At 55.5% G+C, this 16723-nt stretch overlaps 1 protein-coding gene across 5 annotated transcripts in view; it reads right to left on the reverse strand.

Annotated features, from left to right (window-relative positions):
- LRFN5 (leucine rich repeat and fibronectin type III domain containing 5) overlaps positions 1 to 16155 on the reverse strand; it is a 56760-nt gene extending 40605 nt beyond the window's left edge. For 2 of the 5 annotated variants that reach the window (XR_003991131.1, XM_030484137.1), the window contains exon 1: positions 14878 to 15719. The gene's annotated coding sequence lies outside the window, so the exon portion shown is untranslated. Of the gene's footprint in view, positions 1 to 14877; positions 15720 to 16087 lie in introns of those variants that run through there. The other 3 variants (XR_003991133.1, XR_003991132.1, XM_030484138.2) reach the window with 3 other exon arrangements.
- Positions 16156 to 16723: the final 568 nt, after the last annotated feature.

The following is a 16723-nucleotide window of genomic DNA, read 5'->3' on the forward strand; positions in this document are numbered from 1 at the left end:
CATTACCCTCTCTGGCACTGCCACACACTGGGGCACGTGTTGATGCAAATGTCCATCATCCCTCCATAGGACAGCTCTGGTGAGGCGTAGGCAGTCAGCCAACTGCACAGAGTGAAACATCACACAGCAGGGTTCGGGGCGTCCTGGGCTCAGACCCTGGTTTGTTGCTGCAGGCACATGTCACTGCTGCTCAAGAAGCTGCATCCACCTCCCAGGCTGCCAGCATGGGTGCTACACAAGAGGCAGCCCAAGCCTTGGCCAACCCCTGCCACCCCAGCTGGGATTTCACTTGCCCTCTCCTGACCATGTTAAGCCATTGGGAGGGGTGCACTGGATGCTGCCAGCCAAACCCCACAGGCTGGACCATGGCCTTTGCTGCAGCAGACACGGGGCTGCAGCAAGGGGCCTGGTGGGACTGCCCTAGGAATTGGCTCACCAACCCAAAACGTGTGGCCACACAGAAGCCCCCCAGCCCCAAAGGTCAGGCTCAGTGTGGTGGGCCAGGCAGCGAGGGGCCAGGGACTGGGGCACGGCTATCGAGCACATCCGGACAAGGAGCTGCTGCCAGTACACAGCTGGGACCACTGCTCTGACAGCACAGAGAGGAAGCTAACTTTTGCAAGGATGGTAACATCAACTTTAAACCAAGCCAGAGATGCAGGCAGGTTGTCCTTTCCATTCCTGTCCTCATCTGCTGGTGAACTGACTTCCCTCCATTGTCTTTTTCCCCTTCATTAACTGGTAACGGGTATCCTCCTGCTCTCAGCCCCTCCAACTGCCATTAACTCATTCATACACCATTATCTTGGCTGCACGAGTGTCAGCTGGTAATTGGGAGCATTGCAGACTGTCATTCCTGGAAGCCCAGAGGTGGTGTATTTGCAATTAATTTCATGATGAAACAGCATTCATGCATGAACACGAACTAACGATCAGAAGTATTTAGACACTGTCCTACTGCAACACGACTGTACCATATTAGGGTACAAACTTCTTTATCGGAAGGAATGCCATGTCAAAGTTACAACCTTAACCAACGGCATGTTTGGGGTTGTTTAGTCTGAAGAAGAGAAGGCTCAGGGGAGACCTTCTCGCTCCCTACAACTACATGAAAAGAGGTTGTAGTGAGGTGGGGGTCGGTCTCTTCTCCCAAGAGACCATTGTCTCTCCTAACAAGCAATAGGACAAGAGGTTAACGGCCCCAAACTGTGCCAGGGGAGGTTTAGATTGGCTATTAGGAAAAATTTCTTCACCAAAAGGGTGGTTAGGCATTGGAACAGGCTGCCCAGGGCAGTGGTGGAATCACCATCCCTGGAAGTGTTCAAAAACCATGTAGATGAGGCCCTTAGTGATATGGTTTAATGGTGGACTTGGCAGTCCTGGGGTAAAGGTTGGACTTGATGATCTAAAGGTCTTTTCCAACTTGGTTGATTCTATGATTCTACATTTTAGAAGAAGCAGCAGGGCAGAGGTAAATAGAAAATAAGACATTGCATCACGCAAGGATGAGAAAATGAAAAACATCAGGAAAGCTGACCACTGCCAGCACACAGGAACTCACACCAAGCATCACGGGAGAGCTGATAGGCTGTGACTAATCTCAGGGATCCCAAGCTGTTGCTTTTGCCCTCCAAGGAAACAGCCTCCACTCTTGTTAATTTTGGGAAGGACTTGAAGAAGCTGCTTGATCTTCATGGAGAGAAGCAGCACCTGGGAGGTTTAAAAGATTACAAGTGTTGTAGAGGAAGGCGTCAGTCCCAGGAGAACCAGATGTGCTGCTGGTGCCTGCCACCCCGGGAGCAGCAAAGGCCCTGTGTTCCACCCAGACACCCATCCTCCTGGGAACAGGCATCCAAAGGACCGTCCTCTGCAGATACCAAAGTTGGGAAACCTGTGTGTTAACCCTTGGTCTTTGAGACCCAGTTGCCACGGTTACCGCAGAATAGCCTCACAGAAAACCAGCATTAATTTTCCCCTGCGCCCTAAAAAGTGCATGTTCCTCTCCTGCAATGGGTGCTCCCCAGGGAGAGGCAGGAGGTTACCATCTTGTGTCTCACGAACTGTCAGCATGCAAACAATGCCTTTATTCCTCTGGAAAGGCCTTGGGGGGCAATGGGGAGCCAGGGCAGCAGGGGGCAGTGGGGGGTAATGGGGAGCAAATGAGGGGCCAAGGCAGCAGGAGGAACAGGAGGCAATGGGAGGCCAGGGCAGCAGCTCCTCTGCAGCATCCCCACCCTCTCTGCTCTGCTCCCTCCACACCAGCAGCCCAGAGCTGCCCTTCTCTGCCTTTTGCTTTTTTTGGCAGGGGAAACAGTTTACTGCCAAGGCCTTATTTGTTTTACCTTCAGCGCCTAGTTTACTGTACAGACAGCTGCCAGACTACTGGCAGTTTGGGATTTTCCTTCTGACGAACAGTAACTGGCAGACAAGCAAACTCCCTGCAAAGTGCAACTGAGAAAGTAAGTACTACAAAATAAGAGCAATTTATTCCAGGGTTTACAAGTCAGTCCTTGGTCCTCAGAGATAATTCTCTTCTGCTGTCAGGCACTTCTATTACTACATCACTGCCAGGCTCCATGAGCTGCTTTTCCGTCTGTATCTGCACACACATGTGTAGATACTCCATTTTCCCCTTTTTTCACATTGTATCTGAATTCAGCATGTAAGGAGGGAGCCACTGCCCGACCTGCGCTGCAAACTAAGTGTACTTTTGTCATGGGATTGCATGGAAAACCTGAGCATGCTTCTGACCAGAATTCATTATTTTGGACAGTGAAACCTTTTGATCTTTCTGGAAAGTTGTGGTAGTCTGGAAACCCCTTTTGCACCCACCTCGTCCAAGATACCTGCTGGAGCCACAAAGGCGAAGTTTCACGTATGTCTCTCACCTGGGAGCAGATCACCTCTCACCGAGGTTTAAACTTTAATCTCCAGATCCAGTGAATTAGCTATATTCTACTCTTGAGTTACTCCTGTGCAGCCTTACTAATGTAAAGGGTTGTTTACATTTCTAATCCTTTCCCACTCTTTGCTGGATGAGGTATGCCCAGCCTCTCTATTGCTCTAACACCAAGGCACCTCAAGTCACAAACACCCTTGAGCTCCTTTCTCAGAGCAGGGCCATGCAATCACTACAGAAAACACCCACAGTCCTCTGCCTCCCCCAGACTTCTGGGCTGCAACCACATGGCCCAGACCAGAAGGATTGCCCTGTGTACAGGACTCAGATATTTTAGCCCCCATCTCCATCTCCATCCACATCGTGGCACTCGAGCAGGGGTTCCCAAGCCCCTGCCGTGGTGCCACAGGCTGCTGGAAACATGGTGCAGCACCAGCAGTAGAGCCTGAGCTGGGGACAGGAGGGGAGTCTGGTCACCCGCGGTCACCCAGGAGAGGGTACAGAGGGCACACACCATGCCTGCTGACAGAACAAGTTTTGGACACCATCTGGTGAAACAGTGTTTTCTCACCCATGCTGGACATTAAATACCCAGCCTAGCTTGAAAACACTTCATAAAGGAGCATGGAGGAAAAGCCTAAACAAAATCCCCTTTTTACAAATGCTCAGCAGTAAGCTGGGCAGCTATTCCACCAAAGCCATGTGCTCTGGAAGCCCAGGCAAGCCAGGTCCTGCTTTCCCTGTTACCATTCCATGCATCCACGGCCTGTGCCTGAAGGAGCTGCTGGGCAGCACCTGGGTTTCACCTCCCTAGCAGGCAGCAGCAGAGGCTGCAGCAGGCTGACATGGTGGGATGAGATGTGATCACGGTGGGTATCACTGCTGCCTCCATGCCCTGAAGCCAGGGCCTCCCCTGGGAAGGCAGTGGGCAAGCACGAGTGCAGGGGAAAGGGAAACAGACAAAGCTTCATCCAGGCTCACCTCCTGCTAGGAGCTGGTGCAGTCGATGGCAGACATTAGGGAGAGGGCATAGCAGAGCCAGCATCTGGCTGAATCCCCTTGACCTGTCTTCCTCCCAGCTCTGCGCCGGGCAGGGGGAGCTACCAGAGAGGCATCTGCTTCCCCCAGCTCTGGCTGTTCTGGCTCGGAAGGCAGACACAAGCAAGCCACCATGCTGGAAAGCAGAGCTCAAGACTCTGACCTGGCTGGCATCCACATCTTGACATCAGCAGGTCAACCTGTCGCTAATTGAATTATACCTGCATTACTTAATAAACAAAGAATACTCTCCACATTAGAACAGTGTAATCCTTTAATTGGTTTATGAGCGCAGAGTCCCACGAGGAGTGTCACAAATCCATCAGGATGCCCTGAGCACTGTATTTCTGAGCTGCAAAGATAAGGAGTGTCATATGCTGGTGTTCAGCTCTGGGCTGAGCCAGGAAGGGACCTGAGCCAGCACTCTGCTCTGCTCCACACCACACCACTGCTCCTGCGGGCTGTGGAGCAGCCACTGCAGCAGGAGCAGGCGAGTCTGATCCTGTTCCCCCAGCACAGCACCCTGCCCATGGAAGCACCCTCCATCACTGGCTGCTTGCCCACCCCACTGTGCCAGGGGGTGACCCCAGTGGCACACACCGCAGAGCCATCCCTTGTTGAGGTTCAAGTGTAGCATACTGCACTACCCCAATTACCAGTACAGGTTGGGGGCTGACCTACTAGAGAATAGCTCTTCTGAGAAGGACCTGGAAGTATTGGTGGATCATAAGTTGATTATGAGCCAGCAGTGTGCCCTGGTGGCCAGGAGGGCCAATAGTATCCTGGGGTGCATCAGAAGGAGTGTGGCCAGCAGGTTGGGAGAGGTGATCCTCCCCCTCTACTCGACCCTGGTGAGGCCACATCTGGAGTACTGCGTCCAGTTCTAGGCTCCTCAGTACAAGAAAGACAAGGAGCTGCTGGGGAGGGTCCAGCGGAGGCCACAAGGATGATCAGGGGTTTGGAGCATCTTTCTGATGAGGAGAGATTGCAGAAGCTGGGCCTGTTTAGTCTAGAGAAGAGCAGACTGAGAGGCAATCTCATTAATGCACATAAACATCTCAAAGGCGGATGCCAGTAGGATGGTGCCAGGCTCTTTCCAGTGGTGCTCAGCGACCGGATGAGGAGCAATGGCCATAAACTAAAACACAAGAAGTTTCACCTCAACACGAGGAAGAACTTCTTTACAGTGAGGGTGGCAGAGCACTGGAACAGGCTGCCCAGGGGGTTGTGGAGTGTCCCTCTCTGGAGACATTCAAAACCCACCCGGATGTGCTCCTGTGTAACTCGCTCTAGGCGGCCCTGCCTTGGCAGGGGGTTGGACTAGATGATCTCCGAAGCTCCCTTCCAACCCTAATCATTCTGTGATTCTGTGATCTCAGAGCAGGAACATGGGGCCCCTTCCAGGCAAAATGCAAGGGGCAGGTGAGTGCTGCAACCTCCCGGGCACACACCAGCCCCTCATATGCATTCAGTCCACCAGATCTTACCAACACAACTCCTGCCTAACGCCTGTCGGGGTTTAAGCCCAGCCCATAACTCAGAATCATGCAGCCACTCGCTCACTCCCCAACACACACACATCATGGGTACCTCAAGTCCTCATCACCTATCATCTCACCCTAGAAATCCTCTTCTGTTGTGCCACACAACTTGCTAATGCAGACGTAAACCAAGACTACGTCCATGAAACATAGGATGCTTTGCAAAGGCAGCAGTGCCTTGGCAGAAGGAAACCACACTCAGCAGAACTCAGATGTCCTGCTCCATGATGCCCCATGCATGCAAATGTCAGTTCAGCATTAAACCTTTTGTGTAAAAAACCTGCTTTCGCATCTTCATACTCAGCAGTACTTCCAAAGCCAAACCAGAGCTGACGGGAGGATGGGGCAACGTGGCTATGGCTGGAACCCTGCGCTCCTGGACACCAGCTGCCCTCCCCGCTGCACCATGCCATGCTGCATAGGGTGCTGCCCACTCACAGGAGGACACGTGCGCTGCTCCAGAGATGTTTGGTTTAGACTGTCCGTGTCCAGCACTACAGGAGAAACACACAGTGCCCTTGGAGTGTGAGTGATTCTCATAATTCACGTGGCAATTGCAATGCTGTTGCCCTACACTCTCCTCTTTTATCCTTCACCTCTCTTCACATTCTCAATATAAATCAAGGAAGCATTACTGACCATCGGGGAACCATTTGGGTATCCGATTTCATGTATGGCCTCAATTTCAGCTGGCGTTGAACAAATCTAGCCTCTTCACGGCATTCTGAGTCTCACATCCTGCTGGCCACAATTTCACTTATTATTGTTATTTGTTTTTATTTTAACTTTTCAGATGCAATTTAAATACAGTCACGTGGTCTGTACATAGGATTCTTTAATGTTTCTTAGAAGAAATTAAGCTTATTCAGTTCAGCTCTTTGTACCCTTCAGTGAAACCGTGGAAAACAGTAACACAGCCCATATGTGAGCAGCAAGGGGCTGCGATGCTCGAACAGAGCTACTGCGGGTCACATGGCTGAGCAATGCAAGCAAGGAAAAGGCATTTACCTAAGCAGTTTATCTTTTACTCATTTATATATACTGCACAATGCTATGATAGCAAAGCTCATTTAAAAACTGTTTTCCCAATTTGTTCCCTTAGAAATTAATACAATCTTCATTTGGAACTGGAGGCAGCTGTAACTATCCATCCTGACCTACTGCATCTTTTACCACGGTATTTATCATCTTTTCTTTGTATGAACAGGGAAGGACATGGGCATTGCTTCAATCCACACAAGGTGTTTGTTTACAGAATGCTTCCTAAATAAAACGAGTAAGCAGCAGAGTGTCTGACCTGGAGCAGTAATGGGCAATAATGAATACAACAGATATGTGAGCCCTGGGGGAAGTAACCTCCCATTTCCAGCACCACATCAAAATGTCTATAGGCTAGGCTGCTCCAAAAGGAGCAGCAAGCTGGAGCACACTCTGCTTGCTATTTACAGCAAGCAAACAGAGTCTCTGTACGGGATGGCAGGAGAGACAGACCCCACGCCATGTTAACTGCTGCTGTCCCCACACCGTGACACCCACTGTGCCTGTGCAGCCAACAGGGCCTCGGCAAGGGCATCCTCTGACCCCAGGGCTTCCCTGGTGCCCAACGCTTTGCTGCAGGCCAGAGGGGACACCCCAAGACCCCACATCTGTAGCAAGGCCTCGGGGTGAACTCTGGAGGTGACCCAATGTCCCGCAGCCGGGTCTGGAGGCACTCCAGCATGGAGGAAGCAGGAAGTGAGCAGCGGCCAGCTCTGCTCTCGAGGCTCCGGCCGTTCCCCCTCTGACACCCACATCCCAGGGTTTCCCGGGCCAGTGGCACCCGCGGGCCCCTCTATGCACCCCCAGGGCTGTGGTGGCAGGTGAACACAGCCCCAGCATGGGGCAGACCCTGACAGGCACCAACCACAAGCACCCACCAGCAGGGCTGGCCACACCGCTCAGGGTATGCACCAGGGCATCACACCACACTGCCAGGCTGGGCATCACGTCATAGAATCACAGATTGGTTTGGGTTGGAAAGGACCTTAAGATCATCTAGTTCCAACCCCCCTGCCACGGGCAGGGACACCTTCCACTAGACCAGGTTGCTCCAAGCCCCGTCCAACCTGGCCTTGAACACTGCCAGGGATGGGGCAACCACAGCTTCTCCAGGCACCCTGTGCCAGGGTCTCACCATCCTCATAAGGAAAAACGTCTTCCTAAAATGTAATCTAAATCTCCTCTCTGCCAGTTTAAAGCCATCATCCCTTTTCTGTTCCTCCATGTCCTTGCCAAAAGTCCCTCTCCAGGTTTCTTGTTGGCCCCTTTAGGTACTGGAAGGCTGTTCTAAGGTCTCCCCAGAGTCTTCTTTTCTCCAGGCTGAACAACCTCATCTCTCTCAGCGTGTCTCTATAGGAGAGGTGCTCCAGCCCTTGAATCTTCATGGCCTTCTTGGACCTACTCGAGCAGGCCCATGTTCTTCTTATTCTCATTCTTGTATTTTACCAAACCATGTGCTGAAATATCCTCTTTCTGTCTGGAACAGGACCAAACCTCCTCATCGTGGACAACAGAAGAGATGCCGTAGAGCACTAACCACGTCCCCATGCATATTTCCAGCCCACACTAGACCCCAACGGGATAGCTCCTCACTGCCTGCTAACATGGAGATGCAGAGAGGGGAAGCACAAGTGGGGCATCTGTGGTGCCCAACTGCAGTAAGAGGGAAGCTCCACACAAGGGAACAGGGAGTACTGGAAAGAAGACTGCACCCTCAAAACGGGTCACTAAGTGAAATCCTTGCCTCATGCTTGGGGACAAGGACACATCTGTTCAAGCAGCCCAATCCACTGCTGCTAAGGCCAGGTCACCAAGGGATGAGCATCTGAAGGAGGAGTCTCTGTGTGGGCACCATGCTTGATAATACTGGGCAGAGCCTCTGCAGCATCACAGTAGCTGGAGGTCGAGTCCTCTCCATGAACACCCCATAGTCCTGGTCCCTAGCTCTTCCCAGCCTGTGGACCAGCTCCCTTTCCACCATTTTCCCCAGCAGCAGGGCACATCAGTAGAGCTTAAACTCACAGAAGTCATGGAGGTGCAGCATGGAGCTGGGATGTGCAAGAAAACCTCCCTGGGATCCAAGCTGTAACCTATGGGGCCCAAGAGCTGCCAGACCCACAAGTGACACTATGAGCAAAGGCTGCCATCCAGATCTACCTGCAGCACAACCCTGCTGTTGTGCACTGGCAAACACCACTGGAGCCTGCACTGGGGCTTGCACTTTTCTCGTCTCGTCTCTTTACACCATAGTGGTAGAAGATGCTCAATTTTCTGTGTCAGCTCACCCAAGTTCAGTCACGGCATTCAGGGCCCCACCGCTCTCCTGACCAGGGTGCCATTGGTCTGCAGACCTCTTCCAGTACACCTGCAGAACAGCAAGCTGCCCCCAAAACCAGCGATGGCCAGGGCTGAGGCTTGGCTGGCAGGAGGCGAGCAGCGGTCACTGCTCTGGAGCTGCAGCTTGGAGCCTGGTCTCGACCCACAAGAGCAGCATCGCTGCAGCCAGGCTCCAGCGGAGCTGGGATGCAACACTGACGTGTCAGGAGGAGCCCCGTGCACAGCAAATCTGCCCACAGCACAGCAAAAACAGCTCCATACAGAGCTGAATCACAGTCCCGAATAGAAGGCTCTCTGGTGAAACACCACGTACCCGGCAGAACCACTGAGTCACAGCTGACAAGGCGACAAATCCTGCTCGCCTTACTCAGACCTGCTCCCACGGAGCCCTATCAGGGAGTCTTTACATAAACTATTTTAAAAGTGCATTGGTGCAAACAAAAACAATGCAGCTACCAGCGCACCAGCAGCGCTGCCACCTGCATGTGCCTTCCTTTGCTGGGGCAGAGACTGCACATAACGGGTAAACTCTTAACTCTGGCTAAAACCCAAAGAAGGTTAATCCACACCTCACCCACGTGCAGCAGAACATCTCTGCGTTACTTCTCAGTGTTAAAGAAATCCCATCCCAAATCCTGGGACCAACAGTGCTGTCACCAATGTACTGAAAACAGAATTTGGAGCTTCCTCTTGGCGTGACTTCTTCTACCATGCCTTTTCTTCCTTGTCTGTGTTTTCCTCACGTCTTCTGTATTACAACGGGTGGTCAGTCCTTCTGCTCCAGGAAGCACATGGCTGAAATGAGCTCCTGCATCAAGCTCAGCCTTCCTGCTCCTCTGTCCCCCTTGGCCAAGTACAAAGGCTAGGTAGCACGAAGAATTAGAAATAAATACCCAGGGAATATCAGGTATCTGGAAACATAACAATGCTGAGGCAATGAAAACTTAAGCGTTTTATCTGTCTCCAACCCAAAAGAATCCCAATGTGATCTTGACAGAGAAGCCTAAACAAAAACTTCAAGGGAAAAACAAGATATTCCACTTTAAAGTAAAGCTAGCTAATCATGTGTTCTCATAGAAATGTCTTGCTAAGAGGCAGTTCCTGGTGAGAAACTTCATCTAGAAGAGCAACCTCAAAAGCAAAGTGTTGGACATGGGTTTTGCAGCATCAGGAACCACCTTCAAACACTCAGAGTTACATTGGCCACATGCTATGCAATTAGGGAGGCATTTACCAAGGTTCCTATTATCACTTGAATTAGCCATTTGACAAATCACCTTTTGCATTATTCAGCCTGCTCAGGGCAAATATTATTTGTAGAGCTATTTATTCCACGGGAACACAAGAGCTGCTGCCCAGTTGAGGCCACAGGCACAGCAAGCCCAACATGCACCCCAGCCAGCCTCCCCGGAGCAGGGGACAGTGGGCAAGCCAGGACAGTGGCACACAGGCAAGGAGCCCTTCAGACACTACCCACCATCTAAACAATGGGACAATTTGGCAGTTAAAGCAGCTGCCATATAGATCTATGCTCGCTGGTCCTTGGCAGGGCATGGCTCCTGGCACCACGCCATTTCATGGAGCCCAGACCAAGGGGCCAGCAGTAGCCCAGGGGCACAGCACCCATCCTCAAGTTACCCTGGGCATGCAGCGACCCGGCTTAAGGAGCTCTGGACCAAGATCTCCTCCAGAAAGCCCTGCCTTCACCTTCTCCTCACCCCATCTCCTCCCCATGAATACCAGTCCCTCTCCCTTCCTCTGCAGCCTCTCTTAGCTCTCCAAGAACCATCAGTGGGAGCTGTCACAGAAAATAAAATTATTGTCATTACTATTTCATGATGGGCTGCAGGCCAGTCAGACAGCCATTACTATCATCACCACAATCCAATGTCCGATCCTGTCTGTTATTTGGGAATATATCCCTCCTCAGGAGCCCCACAAGAGCTTCGCTATCTCCACAGAAATGCATACATGGACACAGCCTCACCCATCTGCAGCAGGGATATGTGGGAATACTTAGAACAGCCTGGAATTAGGGCACCATCTTTCACTCCTGGGTCTTGAACACCATTTCCAGAACACAACCTGGACAGCCATCACCATCCCTCTCCACCCCAGCATGCAGCAAGACCATAGCTCCGATCCAGCTCTGCCAGCAGTTCCCTGCCATGCCATCATGGTGAGGTGCTACATGCTTCAGGCTGCCCAGCACCATGGACTCTGGGTTGCAGCCACTGCAGCTCTGTGGGAATGGACCACTGAGCTCATCCATGAAGGAGTATCCCTCTCCCTTCTCTCTGAACTCCTCCCTGTTTCCCTCAGAGCTCCTACAGGATGGGACCACCCAGCAGGAGCACCTACGGGTCCCCAACCTGCTACATGCCCCAAGCAAATGAGAAGTTACTCCTTCTTCAAGATCTGTCATTTTGTTTTCAAAACGATGCCTCAGACTTCGGGGTACCAGGTGTATCTGACTAATTAGAAGCAAATGCTTCTATTTTGTTGCAAAGTGCATGATTATTTGATATGTATTTCTAGAAAGAATGGTTCACTCTTCAGCAACAATACCATACACTGGTTTGGATTTGGCTTTACAGGCTTGAGCATGTCTCCAGTATTGCCTCTGTCCAACCACATTTCTTTCTGCTACCCATCTACGTGGACAACATGCTTTTACATTTTAGGCAATTACATCAAGAATAGTTTTTATTTGACACACACACCTCATCATAAAACTTATCAAATAGTGTCAGCAAGCACATTTTAATAGCATGATATCGAACAGTAATTTTACTACTAGCTAGAAAAGTCTGAAGACTGCAGAGGATATATTTAGACGTGTATAAATAGACAACACTCAGTGATGTCTGGTCAAAGGAGTACAAATCTTCCCTAATGCATGGAATATGCCTGGCCCAGAATGCTTCAATAGCACTTAGACAAGCCTAAGCCCTTTCTGTTTGGCTCAAGTTCTGCAGGCCCGTTAATAACAAAGCTATTAGAACAATTTTCTGGCCTCATTGCTTGCTCAGAGAATATTCAAAAGATTGCTCTTTAAAACTGAACCTGTTACCACATCTGAAAGCATAGGCAATATTGATCAGCAATGGAAAGCCATTAGCTCTCCAGCGTCTGAAACATCTCCACGTGCCCCAGCAGATGACAAGCCCTTCAGGCACCCCAGGGTGCTCCATTCTTCCGAGGCGCTCGCCCTCGCCTGTCCCTTCCAGCAAACCTGCCTTTGCCTCTCCTCAGCTCAGGGGATAAACCACACGCTCCACCACTGCAGTGGTACAAGTCCACAGGAGGTCTGTCTGGGGAACTCCTTCTTGCTATGCTGCTCTCCCAACACTGCTTCTCCACCAGCCACCCCTCACCCTTCTTGTCTTGTCTCGTGACCACAGCCCATCACCATTCATACTTTTGGTGGCAAATGGGAGCCTCTCCAAACAACAGGAGATACACAAAAAGTTCCAGTTAAGCCCCAGGGAAACCATCCCAAGCAGTGTTGCACCCCAGGGCCCAGACCTCCTCCTGGTCACCAGCAAGACAAGGGAACCTGGCCCACCAACCCACTCTGGAGTAGGACAATCTGGGGTCCACTCCTGCAGCTGCATGTGCTTTGGTGAACTGGTGCTTTGAACTTGTACTAGGCACCCGAAATACCCAGGGTTTACTTCCACTGACTGCGTTGCCATGATAAACCCAGTAATTGCTCTTTCTGAAAGCAGAAAGGCAAGCTAATAATGCCAGGAGAAGCTTCTTAGTGAGGCTTGTGACTCGAGGCTTAACTGGCAAGCTCTGGTATGCATTTTGATACAGTCTTACGCATTTTAACGCATTTATTATGCATTTAAACAAATGCATAATCCCTTGAGTACAGTATATATTTAGAAACATAGATGATGAAGGTGTTTGGGCACTGAGAACACTCAGGCTCTGGTACGGCTCTTTGTGCAGAATCGAACCTGACTCCCGGATCAGCAGCGGCAGACCTTCATGCACCAGGACAGACCAGGGCAGCACTGCAGAGCCTGGGGCTGACACCCAGGCAGAGGCTGTACACAGCCCACATCATGTGAGGAGCCCAGCCAGCATGCCTGAGGCAGCACAAGGCTCACACAGCCCCGAGTACCCAGGGCCAGGACAGCTCAAGTGTGCAGGATACAGCCCCACCATACTGCGGTGGGACGAGTCCCACAACATGCAGTCCATTTGGGCATCTCCACACCTCGCTCCTGGACACATCCATGGCCAGGATTGGTGCTGCCAGAGCTGGCCAGGGCCCTTCCATGCAGGTGGCCACCCACAGACACGCAGCAGTAACCAAAAAGGCCCTAAAGACCTGGGATGGATCCATCTCATCGCACCAGTTTGTTGTCTGGCTGCACTGACCCAAGCTGGCCTACACATGCCAGCACTCAACCGAGGATGCTCAGAAGAAAAGAATTGACACCACGTTGCTTTGGGAACAAGAAAATGTAAGCATGGATGGGAAGGGTGGGAGATATTGCTATAAAGACAGCAGGATGACCAGGCATAGTGACCCCTGGCCCGCACAGCTCCATGAGGGTCAGTTGGAGGCTATAAAGGGTTGGGCTTAGCTGGGGGCAACCAGCGTCCCCTCCCTGCTGGGGGACTGGTGAGGTTCATACGCACAACTGAGACTATGACATCCTTCTGCTCTAGGCACACAGAGCCATGAGAAACAGTCCCTGCCCCAGAGACATGATGGACCAGGTGAGACGGAGAAGGCAAAGGTGGAGGAGGGGAAACCCTGCTGCCCAGTCCCACAGATGGAAAGGAAAGGGCAGTGCTCACGTAAACCCTGATGGCGGATCCCAGGGCTGCAGACCCTGTGCCTCCCTGCCTGTGCTGGCAGGCAGCAGCATTAGAAGGGGCTCTCGTAAGTGCTTCCAGCCCAGCCATGTCATGCCTTCCAAGGCATGATGGCCCCAAACCAGACCTGTGCCCACCTACAGTCCCCTCCACCAGCCTCTCCTTGGCCCCATCTGCTTCGAGAACCAGGACCTTTGTACGCTCCTGACATCAACATGGCTGCGAGGTTTCTGCTGGCTCCTCTACAACTGCTCTGCCATCTCCTCTAATGGGAACCTTCCGGCAGGAAAGAAGAGGTTTATCTTGTCCTACATTTGCTTTCCTGCATATCAGAATTGTTAGCTACACAGAGGATGGAGGGGAGTAGCAGGGAAACAGCGCACACCTATCCCCCGATGCTGGGAACCAGCGGCAGCCCCCCAGGAGAGAGCAGCAAGGAGAGAGGTGTGTGCGGGGCGAGGGCTGCAGGACCGGGCGGCCCTCGAGAGGGCAGCGACCGTTGCGAGGAGGACGGCGGGGACCAGCGGACCTGCCGCTCCCCCCGGGGGGATCCGCACTCCCAGGGGCCGAAGGCGCCGAGCCGGCCGCGACTTCGGCGCTGGCGGCAGCGCCCAAGGGTGGCTCCGCGCACGGCGGCGGCCCCGCGGCGCCTCCGCCCAAGTACGGGCAGCGCCCGCCGCACCTCGCCCCGCCGCAGCGCTCCCGCGGCACCGCGCGGGCGGAGGCTGCGCGCCCGCGGCTACAGGCGCTCCCTCCCCGGCCCGGCTGCACCGGCGCTCCCCGGGCGGCGGCAGCAGCGCGCAGCGGCGCGGAGCGGGCGGCGGCCGCGCGGCATAGGCGGCCCCGCAGCACCCTTGGCCGCCGGCGCCGTCCCGCGGGCAGCGGCGGCAGCGCGGCCCGTCCGCGGGGCGCCAGCCCCGCCGCGCAGCCTCGGCGCAGCCTCCGCGCCGCTCCGCGCCCGGCGGCCACCGCCCTCCCGGGAGGAGCGTCCCGCCGCCACCACCCTGCCCGGCCCCGTCCCGGTGCCGGTGCCGCCCGCCGCGCTGCGGGGCTCGCCCTGCCCGGCCCGGGACCCCGCCGCGGCCGCCACCCCCCCCCCCCCACCTCCCCTCTCCCCGTCCCCCGTGAATAAGCACCGCGGGCTGCAATGCAGATGGAGCCGGCACGGCCGCCCGCCGCGATTACCTGGCGCCTCCCGGGGAAGGACGGCGTCCGGAGCGCTTCCCCTGCAGGTGCGGCCGGGCTCCGGCGGGCTCCGGGGTCTGGCGGCAGGCAGGCCGGCCGCCTCTCCGCCCTGTGCCGGCGCTCACCAGCCGCATCCTAGAGCGGCTTCGCGGCGGCCCGCGGCCGGGGCGGGCAGGGCAGCCCGCGCGGACGGCCCCATGCGGCGCGGCGGCGCGGCTCCGGCGGCGGGCGGCGGCGGGCAGCGCACATGCACACACGCACGGGCGGCGGGCGGGAGGCGGAGGGACGGCGCGGGGCACGCAGCGGCGCAGCCCGCCGAGCCCGCTTGCATCGCCCCGCCGCGGGCAGCCCCGCTCCGCGCCCGCCGGCCGGTGACCTTGCCGTGTACCTGCGCCAGGTTGATCCTCGCCAAGCGCTCCCGCTCCGCGCCCCGCTGCGTAATCCTGGGCGCTGCCGCTGGACGGAGGGAGGGACGGGCGGGCGGACAGACGGACGGGGCCGGGGTGGCGAGGAGCGCGGCCGCGGCCAGCCCCGCCGCCGGGCCGGCGCCTCTCCCGAGGGGTAGCTACAGCGGAGCGGCCGCGCAGCGCGCAGGAGCGGCCGGCGGCAGGGCCATGCGGGCTCCGCGCCGCTCCGCGCCGGGCGCGCTCAGGCGGAGCAGCCGCGGAGCCGGGCGCTGCTGCGGGGCAGGGCGGGGTGCTCGGCGCCCGCGGCTCGCCCCTCCGCCGCGACTGCTGCGCCCATCCTCCGCGCCGCTGCCCGCTGCCCGGCCTCGGGCAGCCGCGCCGCTCGCTGCAGCATGGAGGCAGCCGCCGCCTCCCCCGCGCCGCGCCGGGGCGGGCTGGAGGAACCGGGCGCCTCCCCGCCCCGCCGCACGCACGGATGAGCCGCAGCCGCCCGGCCGCCGCGCAGACGTGCCGCCGGCCGCCCCCCGTCTCGCCGCGCCGGACAGCGACCGGGCAGCAGGGACCGGCACGGGCACCGGCACGGACACGGTCACGCCTGCTCCGCCGCGCCCGGGCTGCGGTGGCGGGGACCGAGCGCGGCCGGGGCGGCCCCTCCGCGGGAGTCCCCGGGGCAGGGAGGGGGTCGCGGTCCCGGGAGGGGTGCGCCCGGGTTTTGACCTGGTTATTTCTCCAGGAAACGCACTGGCAGCATTAGCCTGCGGCGCTGGAGCGGAGACGCGAGGGTGAGAGACGGCGGCTCTGACCTGCATGGTGGATCGGCTCCTGCGCACCCTCCGGGAGGCCGGCGGCAGCCTGACCCTGCCTGCGCCCGGCCCCGCCGCGGAGCGCCCGGTGTGAGGCTATGGGCTGCGATACCTGACTTGTAGGAGGGGATGACCCTGGCAGGAAAAGGAAAGGCTGGGTTAGGTTTGGGGTCAATAAATTTGAGAGCTTTTAGGGATTTAGAGATCGTTATCTGTCTCCGGGGCTCTAATGGGGAGAAGAGTGCATTTCATGGTACGAAATACTGACACCTTTCTCTGATGCTCTTTTGTGAGAAAATGTCGGTGACGTTGCAGGACCCGAAGCAGAGCAGCGAGAGCTGCCTGTGGAGCCTTGAAGAGGAGCTAACGAACCTCATCGGCCGTGGTGACCCTGCACCTGGAGGGAGGCATGGGCAGGGAACCCTGTGCCCTCTGGGCAACGGGCCTGACTCCTCTGGCACTCTTCTGCTGGGACCTTGTCTGATCTCCGTGGCTGCCCGGCTCTTCTTGGCTCCTCCAACCTAGGCACACAGGATGCTGTCTGCACAGGGCCAGTACACAGGACAGTCACAGCTGCACGGCGCAGGGAACTCGCTGACTGCTCGATGTGCTCAGAAGCAACGGAAGCAATGCTGC

The sequence above is a fragment of the Strigops habroptila genome, chromosome 4 (assembly GCF_004027225.2).
Source record: "Strigops habroptila isolate Jane chromosome 4, bStrHab1.2.pri, whole genome shotgun sequence".
NCBI classification, from domain to species: domain Eukaryota; kingdom Metazoa; phylum Chordata; class Aves; order Psittaciformes; family Psittacidae; genus Strigops; species Strigops habroptila.